The sequence below is a fragment of the Nomia melanderi genome, chromosome 12 (genome assembly GCF_051020985.1).
Source record: "Nomia melanderi isolate GNS246 chromosome 12, iyNomMela1, whole genome shotgun sequence".
NCBI classification, from domain to species: Eukaryota; Metazoa; Arthropoda; class Insecta; order Hymenoptera; family Halictidae; genus Nomia; species Nomia melanderi.
This window is the reverse complement of record NC_135010.1, coordinates 6047364-6068084: the sequence shown is the minus strand read 5'-3', so window position 1 is coordinate 6068084 and position 20721 is coordinate 6047364. Positions and strand designations below refer to the sequence as shown.

The window sequence follows — 20721 nt, the reverse complement described above, 5'->3', positions numbered from 1 at the left end:
CTATTACACTATCTATTATTATATTATCAATATCTTATAACATTCTGACGAAGTCATACCAAAAATTCTAACAAAAGTTCTCAAATACAAACATCATTGTATTCCATTCAGTTCAAACGGAACATTATCCTATCATCAATTCTTAACCCATTAAGTCCCAGTGATCTATTAATAGATCACTCACTCTAAATTGTTATAGACAATTTATTTATTAATCAATAATGTATCTAATGATTAGGGTAAATATGAGTTAGTATTTAGAATGAATAAATTGAATCAGACGTTATTTCCAGATAAAATTTATATTTCATTTAATGTTTTGAAAATTTACAAAATGGTCTATGATTGCATTGCCGTGAGAAATTATTTATAAAATTTGAAATGACAAAGTTAAAATTTTTGCAACTTGGAATTACAAAATAAATGTTTCCAGAATAATGAAAACTCTATTTATATGCACTAACATTGAACATAAACAATGTTACGACAATTATATTAGGTGATCTATGAATATGCCATTGCTATATGTAATACATTGAATATGTCAGATTTTTTGCACTATTTTTCCAAGATAGTATAGACACTCATTACTTGAAATACAAAATTTCATCCAAAAATTAAAAAAAAATGTCATGGAACTTAATGGGTCAATATTCGAACTACCTAAATGTCACAGAAAAAACATGAAACTCTCTTCTACTTCTATAAAACAGTTCCAACGATCTCGATCGTAGGAAAAAATCACGGATAAAGAAATTAGAAGACCGAAGGCCAACACTGTTTCAGTACCGAGGCATTCTTCTCCAGGATATTCTCCAACTTAATTGCTCGGTCCGAATTTATCGGCGTGACTCGATCACGGCCGGGGAACCATCTTGGGGCGTGGACCACGGGTGTCTGCGGAGCATTGCGAAATCGTCGGGCGCGCGCGTCCACGGGTGTCCCATAATTTTTCACTAACTTCCGGCGGCTCGGGAAACCCCTAAAAATTATGCCAGCTACGTAGGGTACACGGGACACGTATAAGTGGATATACGTACAGGGTGCGGTGCATACATACACACGGCGGCGTGTCGAAGCGTGATGGGCATACCGTAGGTCTGATTCGCTCGGTCGCTCGCTTGCTCGGCTGCGACCGGTTACTCACGTTGTGGGTATTCGTCGCGCATTCTACCCACCGCTAGTATTCTAGTATTCCGTGGCGTGCTCAGGGCACCCTCGGAACTACGGGGCTACGTGACCGGCATCGGCGCCGCGGCTCTTTCGAGAAAGGCGCCTTCCAATCCACGAATTGCAAAATATTCCACAATTACGGAACTCGCCGCGCGCGCGACGTACATATGCGACCGTTCCCGGTCCGAGGGGGCGAATCGATATTTCTCCGGGAATCGAACGGGTAAACGCGGATGGGACGCACGCCTCCACTGCAAAATGTTTTCCGTCAGTTCGGATACGATTAGTTTAACACGTTCACTGTCACGGAAAGCTTCGGCGTTTTATGTGTCATTTTCTCTTTTGCAGCGGAGATACAAAGAAATGATTGTCAATTATTTGGTACTTCAATTCTTAAGTTACATTATTATCTACTTATCTACGTTGTCGAACATTTTTGTTGGATGTCGGTTATCTTAGGAGGTACAATTGTTTTCAAGTCATTTGGAAGCTCCGATCATCTGTGACCACTGGGCAGTCAACGTGTTAATACGTTCACGTCGGTATTGACACAGATCGTTTATTTATAATTGGTTCGTTATTCTTGTTATTTTTGTATATAACTTCTAGTATGCAGAAGCTACAGCTGTTATTCTTACTTTGCAAAAAGGTCTAATAATATCGGCAAGTGATGTATACCGATTTTTATTTAATTTGGTATAGTTGTTTAGTAGAGAAGATTAAAAGCCAAGGAAAGTTAACTCGTCGGTCGTATTTAACTTCATTTTGCAGTGATCTGATTCATAATATTCGTGTCAGTAATGAAGATAATAAGCTGTGGTGTCTGAACTGAATGACCAATCATACTAATTTCATTAAGTTACACCTTCATAAGGATTTTCACTCGAAATATCCTTTATCCCTTTCTCATAACCCATATCTCTCAATCTACAACTCTACCCTGGCTTCCCTCCAAAAGCGCAAACAGCGAAACTATTTTGCTCTTTCGCGGAGACCACATTAGCAATTCTCGCGAGCTCCATACCAGCTACCGTTTCCGCGACACAGATACCCGAGGCTTCGCGAGTCTTACACCAGTGAATCGACTACCGTTACCGCGTATATTCGGTAACGGTTCGCGTGGACGGGTAATTACGTGCGAAGAACGCCGCGGCGGCGGCGATCGTTCGAGACGGGCCTGGAAAGTCTCGAAAAGAAACGGTCCATTACGGGCACGCATGTGCGTTGGCTTTTATCGTTGCGCCACTCCGGCTGTAGGTGAAACCGTTCCCAGATGGTCACGTGCTCTCGGAGATCGCGACTAGGCCGTGGCGGCTACCGTCTACCATTTGATGGCTACCAGGACGGAACGGTGGCAAGAGTGGTCTTTTGCTATGTGTTTCGTTTATAGTTTTCATTGGTTACATGCAGTCATATTGATGAATAGCAAATCAGTATCGAAAGTGAGATGAGAAAAAATGGGAACTGATCACTTATACTAGCATTCCTTAGCCTAGCCATCCAGTTGATCTCCCAACTTTACCGTTCGTCTACCAATTGATACCTACCAGGGTGGTACAGAGGCAAGAATGATTTCTTGCTATATATATTGTTTACATTTTTGCTTGGTTATATACAGTCACATTGACAAATAACAAATTAGATGAGAAAAGATGACAACGTACCATTTAAATTTAGACCCACATTCCTCAGGCCAGCCATCAAGTGTTAGCTTACTGTACCATCTCTCGCTCTCCTTATCCGCGCGACGCGGCCCGAACTCTTACGCGCGGTTTGTGTATCGCAATACGCGATAAACCGCTTATCTAGCCGGCCGCGGCGCTACGTCGCGCGGCCGCGTCGACGTCGGGCGGTTTAGAAGAGAACGGGGGCGACCGGGGGCACTTATCGGTATTGACACGCGAGGGCAACGTGACTTTCCAGCGAGCCTGGATCGATACAAAAGTTTCTTTTACGTGTTGCACGCTCGTAGGCATACGTACCGCACGCGGGACACGATGCCGCTGTTGCACGACCGCTCTCCTTCCCATCGCGGCTGGAAAAGGGCTAGAAACGGGGATCCATGCATACTCGACGCGGATTCCCGCTGTCTGCTGAAATGACCGGTCGCTAACCGACGTTAACCCCTTGCACTATGATTTCTTTCGCAACCGCGCTTGATAGAACTACTTCATCGTTGACCCTTTGCTGACGAAGATTCTTTGAAATGTACAAAACCTTCGGCAGATGAAGTTAAATTATATATCGATTGCTTAATTAATAGGAAAACAGGAAACTACGTGACGATCTCTTGTTGTTTCACTAATTAAATCATTTCTTCGCGACTTAGTCTTCCAAATATGAACATCTGATCTCGCTGGAGTGTCGACATTCGTCCGCAAAGGGTTAATAGTGTAGTAGAAGAAGAAAAAAATTTGATGGCTATTTTGAGTCTACGTTTATTCTGAAGGTTAAAGATTGATAATAGACAAGTAATATTTCATCTATATGAAAAATAAATAAATAACCTTTAGATTCGTCGAATTTGTTTGAACATTTTCGATATGAGTCTGACTCGATATTATAGAAGGGGTTAATTGATTATTGATTAAAATGTCAGAGTTTTATTAACGTCGATATTGAGAGATTGAAAATATAATTGGAATTCTGAATTGTATTCCAAAATTTGTAGGCTTAATAAAAATGAGATTTTATCCCGAATATGGTCCGTGGTCCTAGAAACGCAAAATGACACATAGCTGTGGTAAAAATGAGGAAGAATTGATACATAAATCCCCTTACTTACACTAACTCCCATAAAAGGCAAAACTAAATGCAAAAACGTAGAGAAACGTCAAGACAAAAACACATATATTATGAAACAACTCCGCCGCAACGGTGTGTGCGAAAAATATACCATTCCGTGTGTCGGGTACAGTCCGAGTACTCGAGCAGAACATATGTGCCCGAGAGGTTCCATAAAAATTGATCATGTATGACACACGCAGCCCAAAAACTCGAGTGCAAAAAAGTATCTGCTGAGTCAGCATGTATTCAGCTCTCGGATACAAGTGATCCACAATGTTAGGATCTTGTAGTCAGAAGCTCGTTCGTAAACCGGAACCAAGGTAATACAAGATGATTTAAAAAGAACATTAAAGAAAAAATCTTAGAAGATTAATCGCTTGGCTTATAATATCGAGTGAGACTCGCGATGAAGATTTGAAACAGAATTTAACACATTATACGCCGACTAAATTTCAGCTACTGGATTATGTTGATGATTATATTGATATATTTTTGAACATCAATCAGACCGAAATTTGTAACTTACGAAAAAGAATAAGGAATTCGATTTTGTAATTTTACTTTGGATTTGTGTTATACATATCTAAAATGTTACGTTAATGCGGGACTAGCAATTAAACGATAGTCTAAAAATCCCACATTATCGCGGGACCGGCAATGTGTTAACAAATGCAACTAATTATTCTTTTCTTTTAAATCAAAATTTATTATTATCTGTGTTGTAGACAAAATAAACTTACAAGGAAGGGAAAATATTTTTCTAGTTAATTATTGAAGATAAAAAAGCTATAAAGGATAGTTGCGAAGGAAGTTATAAAGCAAGGGGTTAATGTGGCTTCAGTATTAAGTTTCTGATCGTCTTTCATCACTGTAAATTTCATAATTTTATAAAGAAACTGGCTCTGGGTAAAGATACTACGTAGCCTAGACGTAATCATCCCCAGTCACACCCGCTCCATCTTAATGCACGCTTCCTCTACGCAATCATCAGCGTATCGACGTTTTACGTTATATTTAAAAATTCATCTCTCCTTGGTATCGTCGGCTTACCCTGCATCATCGTTTCCACGTACACTCTCGACCCACTTCACTCTAAACGAGATGCTTTAAAATATCTCTGCGCGCAGCTCGCGAACATCCGATACTCATCGATTCAATGATAAATTCGCCGCTATTTACGAACGACTTCCGAGCGGGGAGCCAATGTTAATCGGCGTGCAGATCGTATTTTCGGGATAATTTCGGGTAGCATTGAATTTCCATAAAAAGAATGGAAAATCAATGTATCCGAGTCAAGGCAAAACGCTGCGGGTCGTGTGTTCTCCATTTTGAAATATATATCGCGGTTTAAAGTTTCGCGCGCCGTTCCCTGACTACAAAACACGTTATTTCAGTTTTTCTATTTTTGGAATGACGAATGTCTCTATTGTAATCTATCCCTTTTAAATACATGAATTTCAAATTCCCGGGCACTTTGTATACTCGAACTTTTGAACTTATTGTGCCGTTTCGCCTCGCGGCTGTGAACACGTTTACCACGATGAATTTCAAATTCGTTTCCGTGTAAAGGCACAAAAATATATTTCACGTTCGGAACGGACGATCCTCCTTTTTTAACCTCCGATCGCATATTTTAGAACTTCGAGTAGACTTTTTATAGCGGCGACGATAATTTTATTACTTCACATTGAAAATCAAATGAGGACTGCGTGTTTCATTAGTCAAAGGCATCGCGCGATAGAAACGATGATTGAATAACAGTCGCGATTTAGACTCAACGGGAATTACTAAAGTTGACAGTGACGAAGAATGCAAATAGATGAACGTTGATTATACGGTGTATTAGACTGGCATACATTAAACAAGGGTGTTAGAAGATATTTATGACTTGTGACAATATTTACTTTTATTTCCTTGGACACAACCAAGCGAGCCGTGGAATGTTCTCGCAAAAAACGACAGGTTGCTAACGTGTCATCCGCTGAATTCGTTATCCTGACAAGTTACTAAGCCAGCCTTCGTTATCTTCGAAACGATTGCTTCATCGAAATAAATTTAATAAATCCTTCTTCTTTAAACATTTACTTTCGAGTAATTCACCTACTCGCAACGTGTATCGACCTAATACGACGCGCAGTCTCGATCTTTCCATAAACATTGATAAAAGAGCGGAATACTGGAGCAAAATAAAAATAATGTTTACAAAATTATACGGGATGCTTCGTGAAGTAAACAGTGTCTCGTTGGGAACACGTGCATGCTGATTACGCGGTAGTAGGAAGATAGATGGCGGATTACTCATTGTCGCATCTTACGCCGTGATCGAAACGAATCGAAACCGAATAATCGCCGAGGGACTCGCGTAATCGGTTGAATATTTATAAGCCGTGTAATCCGTCTGGGTGGATTGTGTACTATCACGTAACGTCTCCAATAATCGAGCCTTGCGGGCGTAGTATACGCGAGGTTAGAAACCACGTGTCAATAAACGTATATCAATGACACATACATTCAATCGTAGATAAACTTTGGAAATTTCCTACGACGAGGAATACGCTTTTTCTGGCGCGAAGCGGGCATTGACGGTCGGGAACGAGCGTGAATGCTATCTGATAACGGTGCCGCATTATCAGGACGTTCTTCTTCATTATATAGTTTCGTCCGTCTCCGCCAGCGCTCCTCGTGTGCTTCTGCGTGGACTATTCGAAAAGTTATCGGGATTCATTTATTACACAATAGGTAAATGATACTATCGTTGTTTCTTTTCGTTTAACACGTTGACTGCTACGGTGGTCTCTGGCTAAATTGTTTCAATTAGCGTAAAGTAAAAGGATATTTTTGTTGAAAAACAGATAACAATAGCATATTTTCAAAGACAACAAAGAAACGCGATTAATTCTCGTGGAGTGTTTAAGCTATTGATTTCAGATTATGTGAGTTACGTTAACAGTGAAAATGAACCGGAAAAATGCATTATTTTGCACGTGTATAGTAATATATATAAATATGAATGATCTCAGAAGTATTTATTATTTATACGAGGAAACCGTTTTAAAAGGAATGTCACGAAAATAGCAATCACTTTTCAAATAGTATCTAAAGGAATTTCTAGAATTTCTTCTACATATTAACCTTCATAAGCAGTGCAAAATATAACTCATGTATATTTCTGCATAGAAATTAGAAGGAGGATGGCTCGAAGCATATACCTCGGGATGACATAAATATTTATCTGCGAGAGCGAAAGCTGTGCTTTTGCGCGTGAACTGTTCATTAGTTCTTAATATCACTTGATAAACTGCAGATACCAATTATGATGTACTAATTCAGCGTTGTTAAGACACAGTGACATCAAGAACTAAACAAAAACAACTAAGAAAAAATAGTTTCAATCACTCAGATTAGAAATACGATTTAAACGTGCTCAATTTGACTATAAATCTCAATGTTCGTAAATATTCAGAAATCCTTAACGAACAAAATAGATTATTCAGGAAGAATGAATAAATGCAGACATTAATTTGACGCATTTTCATTTACTCAATTAAATTAACTTCAATTCAATGTTAAATTTACACATTTTTCCTTCACTTTGAGACCGTACATTCTCCCAAAAATGAGGTTAACTCGTCGAAACTAATAATCAATACTTCAAACATTGAAAGGTGCATGCTTTTCTATGAATATACTGTAAATTTATTTTGAAAACATTTAAAAAGTTACAATTTCTCGACAAACATCGAGCCTGTCGTAACAAAGAATCGTTGCGACGAAGAAAATGAACACACTCCGATGTATCGGAAGACTCATTTAATGCCGGTGTTTACATTGAAATGCCATCAGTCTCCCGTCGCCAGTGAAAAGCGGTGGAGGCGAAATTTAAAGTCGAACGGTCGATTATCCTGGTCCGATCTTGATCAGATAGCCGATGGACAGGAGAAAAGGAAAAAAAAGGCGGAAAGAGGGAAAAGAGAAAACGTTAGTTCGGCTCGCACCCTCTTCTTTGTTTCGTGGCTGGACGCGCCGTTAAGCCGGCCGAAGAAACACCTGACGTCGCCAGGCGGACGCCCGCCAGTCAGTCCGCGTACGTAAGTACATACCTGTGGCAGGTGAATCGAGTCAGGTGCCCCAGCAGATGGCTACCTTTACTCGAGAAAGCGTTATAAAAGCGGTCTATCATAAATGTAGGTTACTAGCTCTGTCTACGCCCGCTAGAGTAAGCTCACAATTCACGCGTCGTTTCTGATTTCATTCGGATGATCCTGGCTCGTCCTGTGAGCCGCACCGTGTACAATGGTGTACGGTTGAGATGCGCCGCGGTAACGAACGATATCGGACCGCTAGAACTACGCGCGTTACTATGATTTGTTTACGATCATTACCGAGTCAAATTAGTTCAGATAACTGTATCTAAAGACGCATAGCTTCGGGTAATTGTCCGTAACAGATTTGTATAAATATATCGTAAACCACGGGGCAATTTAAAATACTCGTATGTTTTACAGATGTTTCTTGTTGATGCTTATATTCAGTGTGAACAATTTAACAAGGTAATGAATACAAGTTGCACATAATATTTTAACCCTCTGCAATCGGAAGTTTTTCGCTAGAAATATTTTAATATTTTCTGATGAGGTAAAGACGATATTTTGTGAAACTAACTCGAAGAGAAATCACACGTGCATTGAGGAACAAAGCTATTTTATTCCAATATTTCATGTGTCAAGGCATTATACAAAGTTCAACATTAAATAGCAGATTTTATAGTTTCACCGCGTCAAATCAAGTGGTGACTGAGAGTCGCCTTCTGAATGTAAAGGGTTAAAGTCGTTTTTGATTTGGCATAGAAACCTGTAGTACTTTATTATACTATATCTTCTGAAACGATTGTCAACATTACAAAAACAAAATAATACCTAACGTACTACCAGTTTCGAATGTTAAAAAGCCAATCTTTATTCATCATCGATACATCATCTTGTTTGCTGCTATTCCACTTGCTAATTTTTATTCAAATCGAACACACCGCCGTTCCATCTACGAGCAAGATTGTTTGGCGCCAGAACTCGACTTGTTTGGGAACATAATCTATAAAGCTCGCGTGATTCATCTAACGACAGCTACGCCCTCTTTGATCCAACGTTTAGGACGTTAATGGGCGGCTTAACAGGAAACAGTAATTTTCTCGACCGGGTACGGAAAGATCGTGCGTCCTTCGAGGCGTTCTCGCCGGACGGACGAATATAACGAGTGCATCTTTTTCTCTCTGTTTCTCTTTTTTTTTTCTTTTTTCTCTTCTGTCGGACACGTGGCACGGGGTGTGCACGTAGTACGGCGTTGTCGTCTTCGGTGTGTTCAACGGCCGCGTACGAGAGAGTATGTGCGGTCACGTGTAAGAATGGAATAGCAAAAACGTGATGCGATTATATATTCTTCCTGCGTCGTCATTTCTCGCCTGATATGACCAGCCTCGTCGCTAGATATACATACGTATTAGACTAACGTTTTATGGTAATTCTTTTAAACGTTTTCTTTTTTACAAAGATGTCGGCGGCAAGGTCGGTAACGCGAAACTATTTTTTCTCCTCGGTTAATAACACAATTGACGTTTGTTGCAAGAATAAGCATATAATGATTCGTTTTTATAAATCTCGACTGCAAAAAGATTAATGTATGCAATCATCGTGAAGATTGAAGAGAACTACTGAATATAGTAATAATCGTATATTTCTTATAACGTTCACTAGTGTTGATTGATTGTTGACATGCGAAACATCTTGTTAGTGATTTTTCTTTGTGAAAAGTACAGATCATGTTTTTTCACGTGCGGTAAAGGATAACCATTATCAATGTTTTTATATATTTAACCCTTTGCACTCGAATGTTCTTCACTGGAAATACAACATAAATTCAACATTTTCCGACGAGACATAGACGACATTGTTTGAAACTAATTTAACGGTAATTCACAGATAAATTAAGCAACAAAGCTTTTTTATTTAAATATTTCACATAGCAGTACAAAGTTTAATTTAAAATACTAAATATTCAACTTCATAGTTCTGCTGTATCAAATCAAGTGGTGACTGACAGTCACCTGTCGAGTGCAAAGGGTTAATACGATTAATGCGAAGATAATGTAAAAAGTTTAACTATTCCATAAAAGTTTTGTTTATTAAAATCAAGAGAAATTGTAAAATGTTTGTATTAATTCCTACTTATTTCGAGTTATTAACTTCTTCTTTTATTTCTACGCATGAAATTACAAATAAAATTGGCTAACAGGCGTTGGTTAAATATAATTTGACACGACCGTAAACCATCTAATTTATTAGTCCAAAATTTTCGACGAAGGTAAACAACGATAGCGGAACAGCTGCCGAAACGTTCAATTAGATCCCGCTAAAACGTTATATCAGGCAAGATTTTATCGGTTTAAATCACAACTGTCCCTCGTACCTGGCCTGTTGAGAATTCATTCTAATGCATAGGTGTAGAAAAAAGGAACTCGACGTGAAAGCTATTCAGCAAATTGTTCGAAGGTTTTTGTCAACTTCAGCTTGTTAAGTGACATGTATTATAAAGTAATTACCATATAATTGATGTTTATCGTAGCATGTTTTAATATACATAATAGATACCGTTATTAAAAAATAGTCGTTTGAAATACATGAACTTAAATGAGCACACATCGCAGCACAAATACTTCTCTATTTACCTCAGAAAATCAGTTTCACTTGCTTTTCTTTCTGATAAGTATTGTCAGTATTTAGAAAATAGTTTTGAATTAACTTACACCCGGTGAAAGTTTGTTATGAAAATATTAGAAGTACTGGTACGGAGAAATCTCTTTCAGAAAGGTTGTCTTCTACCCCACGTAATTTAACACTAGAACTACCAGATGGGTAAAAATTACTTATTTTTGATTTTTTCTTTTACAATTACTAAAAAGGTACAGATGTTTCTACGAAAAATTATTAACGAAACTAATTCGGTAATAGCAAAACTGAAACACAACTCAAGTGAAATCTTTGTAAACGCACGCTTGTGGTGTTTATAAAGAAATTTGTAAAAGTCAGTTTAAGTGATCGGTAGTTTCAGTGTTAATAGTGCTTAGAAATACATATATTATGGCTAACTTTTTAAGGATATAACATAATTAACATATAAAATAAGTTTTTATTATTTCTACATATTGTTACTGAGAATTCTATCGTTTAATCTTGGAAGGAATTAATCATTTGGTATTATGAAAACGCCTTCGCTCAGCTAGTCGTTATCGGCCGGTGTCGCAGAACTGTGATCTTGTTCTCGCTGCCTCATATAACATCCTGGTGCAATTTGACTCCTCTGTACTCGTTTATAGTTTGACTGAAGCCGGTTGCAGACAAAGGATTTTGCTTGGAAGAAATCATATATTCACAGTAATTAAAATATCAACCCTTTGCACTCGAAAGGCGCCTTTCAATCGCCATTTGATTTGACCCAACAAAATGATAAAATTTGAAATTCAATATTAAATTTTATATAATGTATCAACACATGGAATATCGAAATAAAATGGTTCTGTTACTTAATTCATGCAATATTCATCAGAAAATAATGAATATTTGTTTTTCACTCGGAAGTTTTTCACTAGAAATATTTCAACATTTTCTGACGAGATGAAAACGATACTTTGTGAGACTATCTACATTGCGAAACAAAGCTATTTTATTACAATATAATTAAATATCAAATTTTATAGTTTTACTGTATGAAATCAAGTGATGAGTGAGAGTCACCTGTCGAGTGCAAAGGGTTAAATAAAAACTGATGCAGAAAAATCGTTGTATTTGTGATTAATTTATAAAAGCAATTTAGTTGTACAAAGTAATTTGTAGATGGAGCAGTGCTCGCTTTTACCGAGTCATTTCTTTCCGCAATGTGTACGTATAACCGTGTCATTGTGGAACGCTTTCTCACGAGGTCTTGACAAAAGAACAAGTAGACACGCACGTACCGGCCAAGTTCACAGTCTACAAGTGCATTTTCCCTTCGGGAGATACGCGAGGCTGCATAACGTGTAGAACGCTGGCGTTAAGAATGCACTCCACGATGAAATGATAAAGCGTTCCCGGATTGTGCAAATTTCACAGAATTATTTCGATAAACGTTGAGACATGCAATTCCAATTTCCAATTATTAGAATGTTTTATTGAAGAAACGAAGCATCACATAAGAGAGAGCGTTAATAGAATATTATATATAGTTATTAAATTCCATTACAATAAAACCATGTTACATGAACAGGGACATAGAGTAGAATTGACAATTTACATTCGAAATTTGATTTGGATACGGTGCTCTTAAATAAAAAATATATTCAATAAATCATTAAAATATTTCCATAAATATAGAAATTAGTCACGTGACAAACTAAGCCATTATTAATCTAACAGAATTTGTCTTTAGTGTAAACGAGCAATTATTATTATGTATCACTGCTACAGATTCCTGCTTTTACATTTTCTTGACACGTTCGCTACCAGCGCTTACTTCGGTGACGGTTTTCTCAATCATAATATTTTCTTCAATCTAATAAATCTTCTAAACGAAACATTAGAAAAATGAAACTATAACGAGTCAATGAGTTCCTAAATATAATGCCGTTTATAATTTCTAATAACAAAACCTATATGACTAATTTCATTTTTATTATGTAAAATATAGGATTACGACCGTCACAAATATGCGACACTAGTGAACGTGTTAATGTCCCGTTGTGAAACACAGAAACACAAACTATTATTAGTCTCAATAAAAGAATCATAGAGTATTTCTCATTTTGTAACGGAGCATGCATCCATGTATCCGTTACACGAGGGTTCCCATCGGGGGAAATCGAGGATTGAATCGCGAACGCAATTGTCCGGGAAAGCGAAAAGCAATCGTCTCGTTTTACACGATTTTCCCGTCGCCACGAAATTTATAACCCTTTGCCGTGCGAGATAAACGTCTAATCTCGAATGTCGTAAAGTAATAGGAACGTGTATAGCAGTATCAGCTTAGGAGAGGTTTAAAGGGTTAGGAATTAGAAACGGAGGGAAAGAAACAAAACGACGCAGCGGCCGGTGTTCGTGAGACAAAGCATTTAGTCGTGAGATCGCGTGTAATACTCGCGACACACGCGACTGCAAACATAGGACACGCGACATCGCGTTCTAGAGCCGTTTCATTTCGGTTCGTTTCGTTTCGTTTCGTTCCGTTTCATTCCGTTTCGTTTCGTTCCGTTTCGTTTCGTTTCGTTTCGTTTCATTCCGTTTCGTTTCGTTTCGTTTCGTTTCGTTTCGTTTCGTTTCGTTCCGTTTCGTTCCGTTCGGTTTTGACCGCCCCACCTCGGTCTGCGTGTACACCGGTGTCACGCCATCACGCCATTAACCGTCCGGTGCAATATGCGCTCGGGCCATCGTCTGGTGGCATTGCCCGCGGAAACTATTAGAAGGACCTAAGAAAAGAGACGAAACTCGACCACGAGCACGCCTAATTCAATAACTTCGTCGGCATTCTATCCTCCATTTTGTCGAGCGTATTTTCATTCGAGGTTCTGCACTTTAGAGATTCACAAAAATGTTTACATAAACATCAGTCTCGTGCAATCAGGTTCCGGAAATAGATTAGTCCGAGGCATTGTCTTCCAGCAAGTGGTTGACTTTTAGTTTGATAGTATATTTCCATTAATATTATAAATTTGCGTGTTACTGTATGTAGAATGGTATGATTTCGTGTAGCATCTCATTTGAATATAACAAATTAAAGTACAATAGAATACAGTTTTAAGCGATCGACATTATCCCGTACATTACCTTCATTATGTTACAAGAAGAAAAAACAGATCTACACAAAAAGCACAGAATAACTGCGCATATCACCTTTACGACCGAACCTTGACAATATCAATCGTCCAGAAAAACGTGACATGCAGACGGGACCGTAAATTCTGTATATAGCAGGTGCATGACCGGGGCTGATGTAACCTATTCTAAAAACGAGACCGCGAACCGCATGGCATTAACGCGCACTGCGCGTAGCTGGAGTACGATGTGATATTGACCGAGGCGGCAACTGTAGCGTGGCAGGAGAATACTGCATGTTCAGACAAATCGTGTAGCACGACAGAGACGGAGTAGGATAAAGAGCACGCCCCTCTAGATGACCGCAGGGATCAGGCAAAGCCGAAGAGAAATTCGCGCACACGCGGGTTCTACATCGCTGACGAAAGAGAACGAGAGGAAAAACACATGCAGAATGCAGGGACGTCGAATGGTAGACAACCAGCCAGTCAGCCAGCCACCCAGCCAGCCAGCTAGCTAGTCGGCCAGCCTGCCTGCTTGCCTGCCAACCAGCCAGCTACATAGCTAGCTGGTCTGTTGCATCGTTTGCGCATGATACCTCGGACCGTCCAGAGAGAAAGAGACGGGACAGGAATGATACATAAGGGAAAAGTAAGAAAGAACGAGTGGGGGAGGTTGGGAACGGTTCGAAAGAGAGATGGGTCTGAAAAGAAAGGAAAAGAAACGAAACTGGATGGAGGAAGGAGATAGCCGGAGGGGTACGAGAGGATGGTAGGAGTTTGCACGCGGCGCGTAACCGGTTACGCTACGAAGATATAGGTGTGCGGGTAGTAGGTAGGCGAGAGGAGAGCAGAGAGGCAAAAGCAGTCGACCAACGAGCCAACCAACAGCTACACACGAGCGATGTCACAGCGCTAGGTGTTCTGCATGCAGACCGCCGTATGCAGGTAACAGTCGATGCATCGACGCTGCAGCCCTCTACGCGCGCGCGCATACGTGGCCGTTGTATATATATAAATATATATATGTATAATATTATATGTAAAATATATATATATACATATATATATATGTATGTATGTATATGCTCGCGCGCACGCTCCCGCCCGTTTTCTTCATCCCCACGTAACGTTCCTCCTCCATCTCCCCTCTGGGCCACCACCTTCCGCTCCCTCCCGTTCCTCACCCGGCTATTCCGATGGAACTTGCAGCATGACGTCACGCTCGTATACGAGAAAACGAGACGAGCGACGGCTGCGTAGGGAACCTCGACGAAAACGTACGAGAACCGGGCGAGATGCTGCGCAGTTGGAACGGCAAGGTGCCTGACACAAAACTCTTTCTCTTTCCCCGTCTCTCCCTCTCTATATCGTTCTTTCTTTCCTCCGCTCCTCCTCCCCGTATTCTCCTTTCCCACCTTGGTTGCTCCCCTCTTGTTCGTTCCCGGTCTGTCTTTCTGGGCTGTTTCTCTCGTTCCCTCTGCCTGTTTACAAACACGCGTAAACTCGGCCGAATACATGACATCATCGCGCAATCTCGTGAGTTGACGCCGACGTAAGGACGACGATGCTGCGACGACCGGTCGGTCCGTTCTCTCTCGCTGGAGCTGATCGATCTAAAGCGGGCTGCTGCTGTACTTTCATTTTCTCACGTATCTCGTACCTTTCAAGCCGGGAATCAATGCTGCGGATATACATACGCGTCCGGCCACGCACGCTCGACGGCGTAAAAGTCCGCAATATTTAAGACAGGTCACGAAACACGGTACGTCGAGGAGGATACGCGCCAGGCCGGTGTGCGGCGACGTTCCCCGACACCATCTTCGCGATCGAATGGACGAGCACGGACCGTTCATACTGGGAACGCGAACCAGCCGCGGTGTGTTGTGTCACGAGGAAAACAGCGTAACGTAACGCATAACGTAATGTATAGTGTAGCAGCACACCATTATCGGCCTGCTCATCTCTACAGTTGGGTCCCGTGTCACGTACCGTCCGTGACTAGTAACGAGTAGACGAGCTATCGTGACGTCATCGTTATCAGTAGGGTACTGAATTAGGTCGCATATCGCGCCGCACATCCTCTTCCCTTGGTCCATTTCGAACGGTAAACACACAGCACGGGGCTGATTTAAAGGATCGCCTCGTATCCTTGACCATTCCTCATCACGCGAACCCCGCGGGTTGTCCCGTCTTCCTCTTGCGATACCTTCGCGAAAGAAGTCATTCGGAAGGAATGCAGCTTTTTTTATTTCGACGAAATAAAGGCTTGCCTGACGAAATCGAAATTTCGTTATGTAACTTGCGAGATGAGGTATATATAAGTCTCTTTTTGTTGAATGGAAGACATTTCGGTTCTCAGTCCCAACCTAGCGACATACTCAATTCACTGTTTCTAAGAGGTTAAAATAATATTTTTGTTTCTTTAACACTACCAAATAGGTCAAATTGACCCATTCCTAATTTCTTCATTCCCAGTTCTTAAAAAGATAACAGATGATTCTCTGCGAGATAACTAAAGAAATTGATTCCTTGATACGCAAATTGAATTGTAAGTCAATTGAGATGTCAGTAGCTGCGTTCTTAGAGTTCCTATATAAAAATTCGAAAATATCAATGCGATTGCTCGGTAGTTCTAGCGTTAATTTACCAAATGCAAGATCAACACAGTTGAGGTAACGGATAGCACGTACAACTGTCGGTGCGAGTTCCCAATATTTTTTTCGAAAACGTCAAGCGTCTAATCCATCCTGAAATATGTTTGAAACAGGGATTGCATACGGCGCTGTGCGTACAAGCGTATCACTTTACATTCCACTTGAGCATGCATAGAGAGGAGCTCACTGTATATCTTTTGCTTTCTGCAGGGCATTGCACACGACGTTTAACCGTTTGGGCCATTAATATGGGGTCAAGGACACGGCCGAATGGCGACCCGGGGAATAGTGTAATGCCCGTAAATACACGTTTAATGCATTCTGCTAGGGAGAAAAATCGTAGCGGGATTACGGAAATTCGAACGTTTCACCTGAAAAGGTGCATGAACCCCGACAGAAATAACCTAACGCAACCTCGGGTCAATATCGCAACGGACCCTTGAAGAGCGTGATGCTTTTGGGACGGTTAGTAGCGGGGTGACGGTGTTCCGGCAAAAGGTTAGTAGAGAAGCGCCGGATTGATTTTCCCCGGCTAGCATACATTGTAACGTGACAGAATGATATCATCTGCTATGAAACGTTGCGTTGCTTTTCACAGTCGGACGGGAATGATACTTTTCTCGGAGGAATCGTATGACGGGTTGATAGTCGTCAGGCGAAGTTTCGATAATTCATACGTGAAACCTGAATCGCAGAGAGGTGCGTGGCCCGTGACAATATTTCGACACGATCTGGCGAATCGTTCGGGAAACAAACAGGGTTTACGTGGATCTACATAGAAGCGAAAGAGGCTCTGAATTTCCGGCACATAGGACGGACCGACAACGCCGCGGAATCGTTTGCGACGTTGCCGGATCCTCGGATGACGTCACAAGACACACGACTCTCGAACGAGCACGTAAAGCAGCTCGCCGGCAAAGCCAGACTTACGCTCGGAAAAGTACAACGCTCTCTTTGTTACTCGATAGGAATAATCGGGGATCGCATCTACCCACTTCGCGCTTCGTCTGCGAACTGCGGATAAAATATACAAACGTATACGGGACTTATCAGGAATAATTTACATACGCGATCCTTTTTTTCTTCTTTTTCACGAACGATATCACGCACTTTCAACCGGTTACGTGCTTTCGTTATGTTTCTTAATATTCTCATGGATTCGGATTGAATGATTCATCGTAACATAATGTTGTAGAAATTATGAACAGTGCATTGGTAGAATTTGATTAATTTCATTGATATTGTCAGTATTATAGAAGGTACTTTGGAAACGAAGTTGATTTCACTGTTTCCTTGTAAAACTATTTACAACAATAAAAATAAATTTTAATATCATTGTGTTATGATAGGTAAAATATCTAGAAATTAATATTTCTGTATATATTACAGAGGTTAAATATTTTGTTATTGATCATTTTTATTAATTCGAGAATAAAAATTATAATTTTTCGAGGAAAATATAACGTCTCTCGGTTTGACGAGAGATGTAGCCATCTTCTTTTCACTGGTTATGAGTATGGTACAGGGGAATGTTTCATGAAATTACATACAGTGAAACTGGTGTATATTCATTTAGATCTTGGAAATTAGAGGTTTAAAAATATACAACTAGGATACGTATTCGTATAATGACATCGATCAAAATTGACGTAAATATTTGCCAAATAACGTTTATAAAACTCGATATGCGTCAAATTGACGCGTTCCATAAATCTAGTGTTAAAGAGACTTTAAATTCCGTTACGTAATCGCTCAACCGATGATAAACCTATGACACGAACCAGGTGTGTCCGGATATTTACTGTCGGCTTAAGTTATCAAACATTAATATTGAAGAAATTATCGTACTCTACGATAGAAATCTCGGCCGTTTCCAGTGCTCGGACTCGTGTATTGTCAGTGACGATCAACTGAACGATAATGAGTCTTTTGCAAGATTGTAAACATAACGTCCTCATTCACGTGACTAAGCCCGTTTGAAAAAATCTTCCGTTCAGAATTGACTGTTATCAGGCACACCGATAACAGAAATTTAGTAGCGCGTTTTTTTTTTCAATTTTATTCCTCATACAGATTAACGAGTTTCTAAAAATATAAATTCACTTAAATCATTTAACTCGCAAGGCTACTATCTTAACTTAAATATTGAATCTAGTTAATTATCAACACAGAAATTTCAAATTAACGGATAAAATTCATAAAGCTTCGATCAAATTTTCAAGTAAAATTTATAAATAAACAAATAATTGCAACAGCTGAAAATTGTTATTTTACTTTTAAAGTAATATACTCTGTATAATTATCATCGTCTCCGAAATAATTGAATCTTATTATATTTAAAGCTATATATAAATTACGTTTGTTCGAACAAAAACTGCGTCCGATTTTTCGATTTAAAGAAGACGTCATCAAAGCTGAGCTGTCTACCGCGTGTCTCGACGAAGCGGAAATAATTTTGCAGCGCGTCGCGCTAGATAAAGTTGCCCTATCATTCGCCCCTATGAAATATGGTAACCCACTGACGTGTACACACACGTGTTACGCGCACACCTATTAACTTGCCATACAGTGTCTCTCTGATAGTTCTTGCTGTAATCAGACTCGATCATTTAGACCGACTCTAATGATATAATCTTTCCAAAGCTGCACAAATTGTAAACATTAAATTAAACGCAAACAACAGTAATTTTGCTGTTTTCCTCTTCCCATACTTTTATAATAATTCCGAGTATCCTTATCATCCGTGTCATTGAACCGTCTAATAGAACGTTTAACAATAATACTTAGAACTCCAGAATCTTATTTCAACTCCTGAATCATTAGCTCACGCGAAGTTAAACGCTGCACACAATTAGATGAAACACCGTGTTTGATCCAGTCTTAACGTCAGCTTTATTAGTGATAAAGTCTCAGATAATGATGATTAAGGTTTCTGATAACAGTGTGATAGGGCATTGTTGTTTCAGATGCAATTTTCAATCATTTCGCATAAAGTAACCAGAAAGAAAGGATAGAAATTCATTCAGCTCTATTGCAATAGCATATCCGCATTAGTTTCTCAAAATGTTTCAACAAATTTCAGAAACGCTGGAAAACACGGATTCGTAGCACCTAATATTCTCTCGCAGCTGAAATTATTTTCCTTGCTCGAAGGACTGCGTCGAAAGCCAGTCGTTACGGGACGTATCAAACTATGATGTCAGAGTGATGTCACATCTGTAGATGTCCGATATTGCTGTTCACCAGCGCTAGGAACGTTTTATCAATGAATCACGCACGCGTGTTGTTTTATTTAAAAAAAAAAACAATGGTAAACGGAATCGCCAACGAGCGCCGTGGATTCGGCATTCATTCCGCCGCTCGGCGGCCATCTTGTCGAATATATCGCCGAAATACAGAAAACTCTTTATTTACAGACGCGATAAAGAATTCCGTTCAATATTTACTGATTTTTTTCATTACGAGCCCCGGCGTCTATATGCAACCGTTCCTTCTCACAGATTACGTGAACCTTTTTATCAGAGCCCCGCTTCGGGGCGAGATATCAAAATCGGATTTCGACATCACGCGCGTCGCACTGGATGACGAAAAGATGTTATCGCGGGAGGGAACAATAATCACATAATTTAATACACTTTTCCCGATAAACGGTTTTACCTATCTTATCGGAATCTTCTCTTTGTGGTGTGTCGTTTTTAATCGGGCAAACGTCTCCGTTTCTTTCGTTCCACGATATACAGATGTTTTCGTTAGAGTGGCACGACCTCCTTGGCCACTAATGGTTAAGGATACGATACACGGAAGAACGAAAAATGAAACGGGACCGCGATTACGGACTTTTATCAATGAGCCCGAACATAATCGGAAACGGATCTGGTGCGTCGTTTTCGCGCACCTCGGTCGTTCTAACGACGACGGTGTGTATAACCAGCCATCAAACTGTCTGTTCTGTGTGCCGAGCCTCCTGCGACCGTTATCACGTGTCCCCTTATCGCGAAAGAAAACCCGATAAAATGGCACGCCGTTATGCGCGATCGCCGAGCCTGCATTATGCCGTGAATAGCTATTGTTTATGTCATTCGCCCGACGCAATTTCGCTCCGGGCGCGCTACGAAGTCGCGGATACATCTTTTTTTTCTTTTCCAAATAAAACCCGGTTATTGATCGGCAACAATCGCGATCGCGATAAAGCAGATCGTATCAGTAACAAGGCGGCGTTAAGATTGCTGTAAGAAAGAAAGAAACAATCTCAGCGGGAGTCGATCCCAGCAA

The 20721-nt window shown here is 40.1% G+C and overlaps 1 long non-coding RNA gene across 1 annotated transcript; it reads left to right on the top strand.

Annotated features, from left to right (window-relative positions):
* The first annotated feature begins 14195 nt into the window (after positions 1 to 14195).
* LOC143175165 (uncharacterized) lies at positions 14196 to 18761 on the top strand. Its single transcript, XR_012999869.1, has 3 exons — positions 14196 to 14740; positions 16660 to 16947; positions 17048 to 18761. It is a non-coding gene; the product is annotated as an uncharacterized LOC143175165 (long non-coding RNA).
* Positions 18762 to 20721: the final 1960 nt, after the last annotated feature.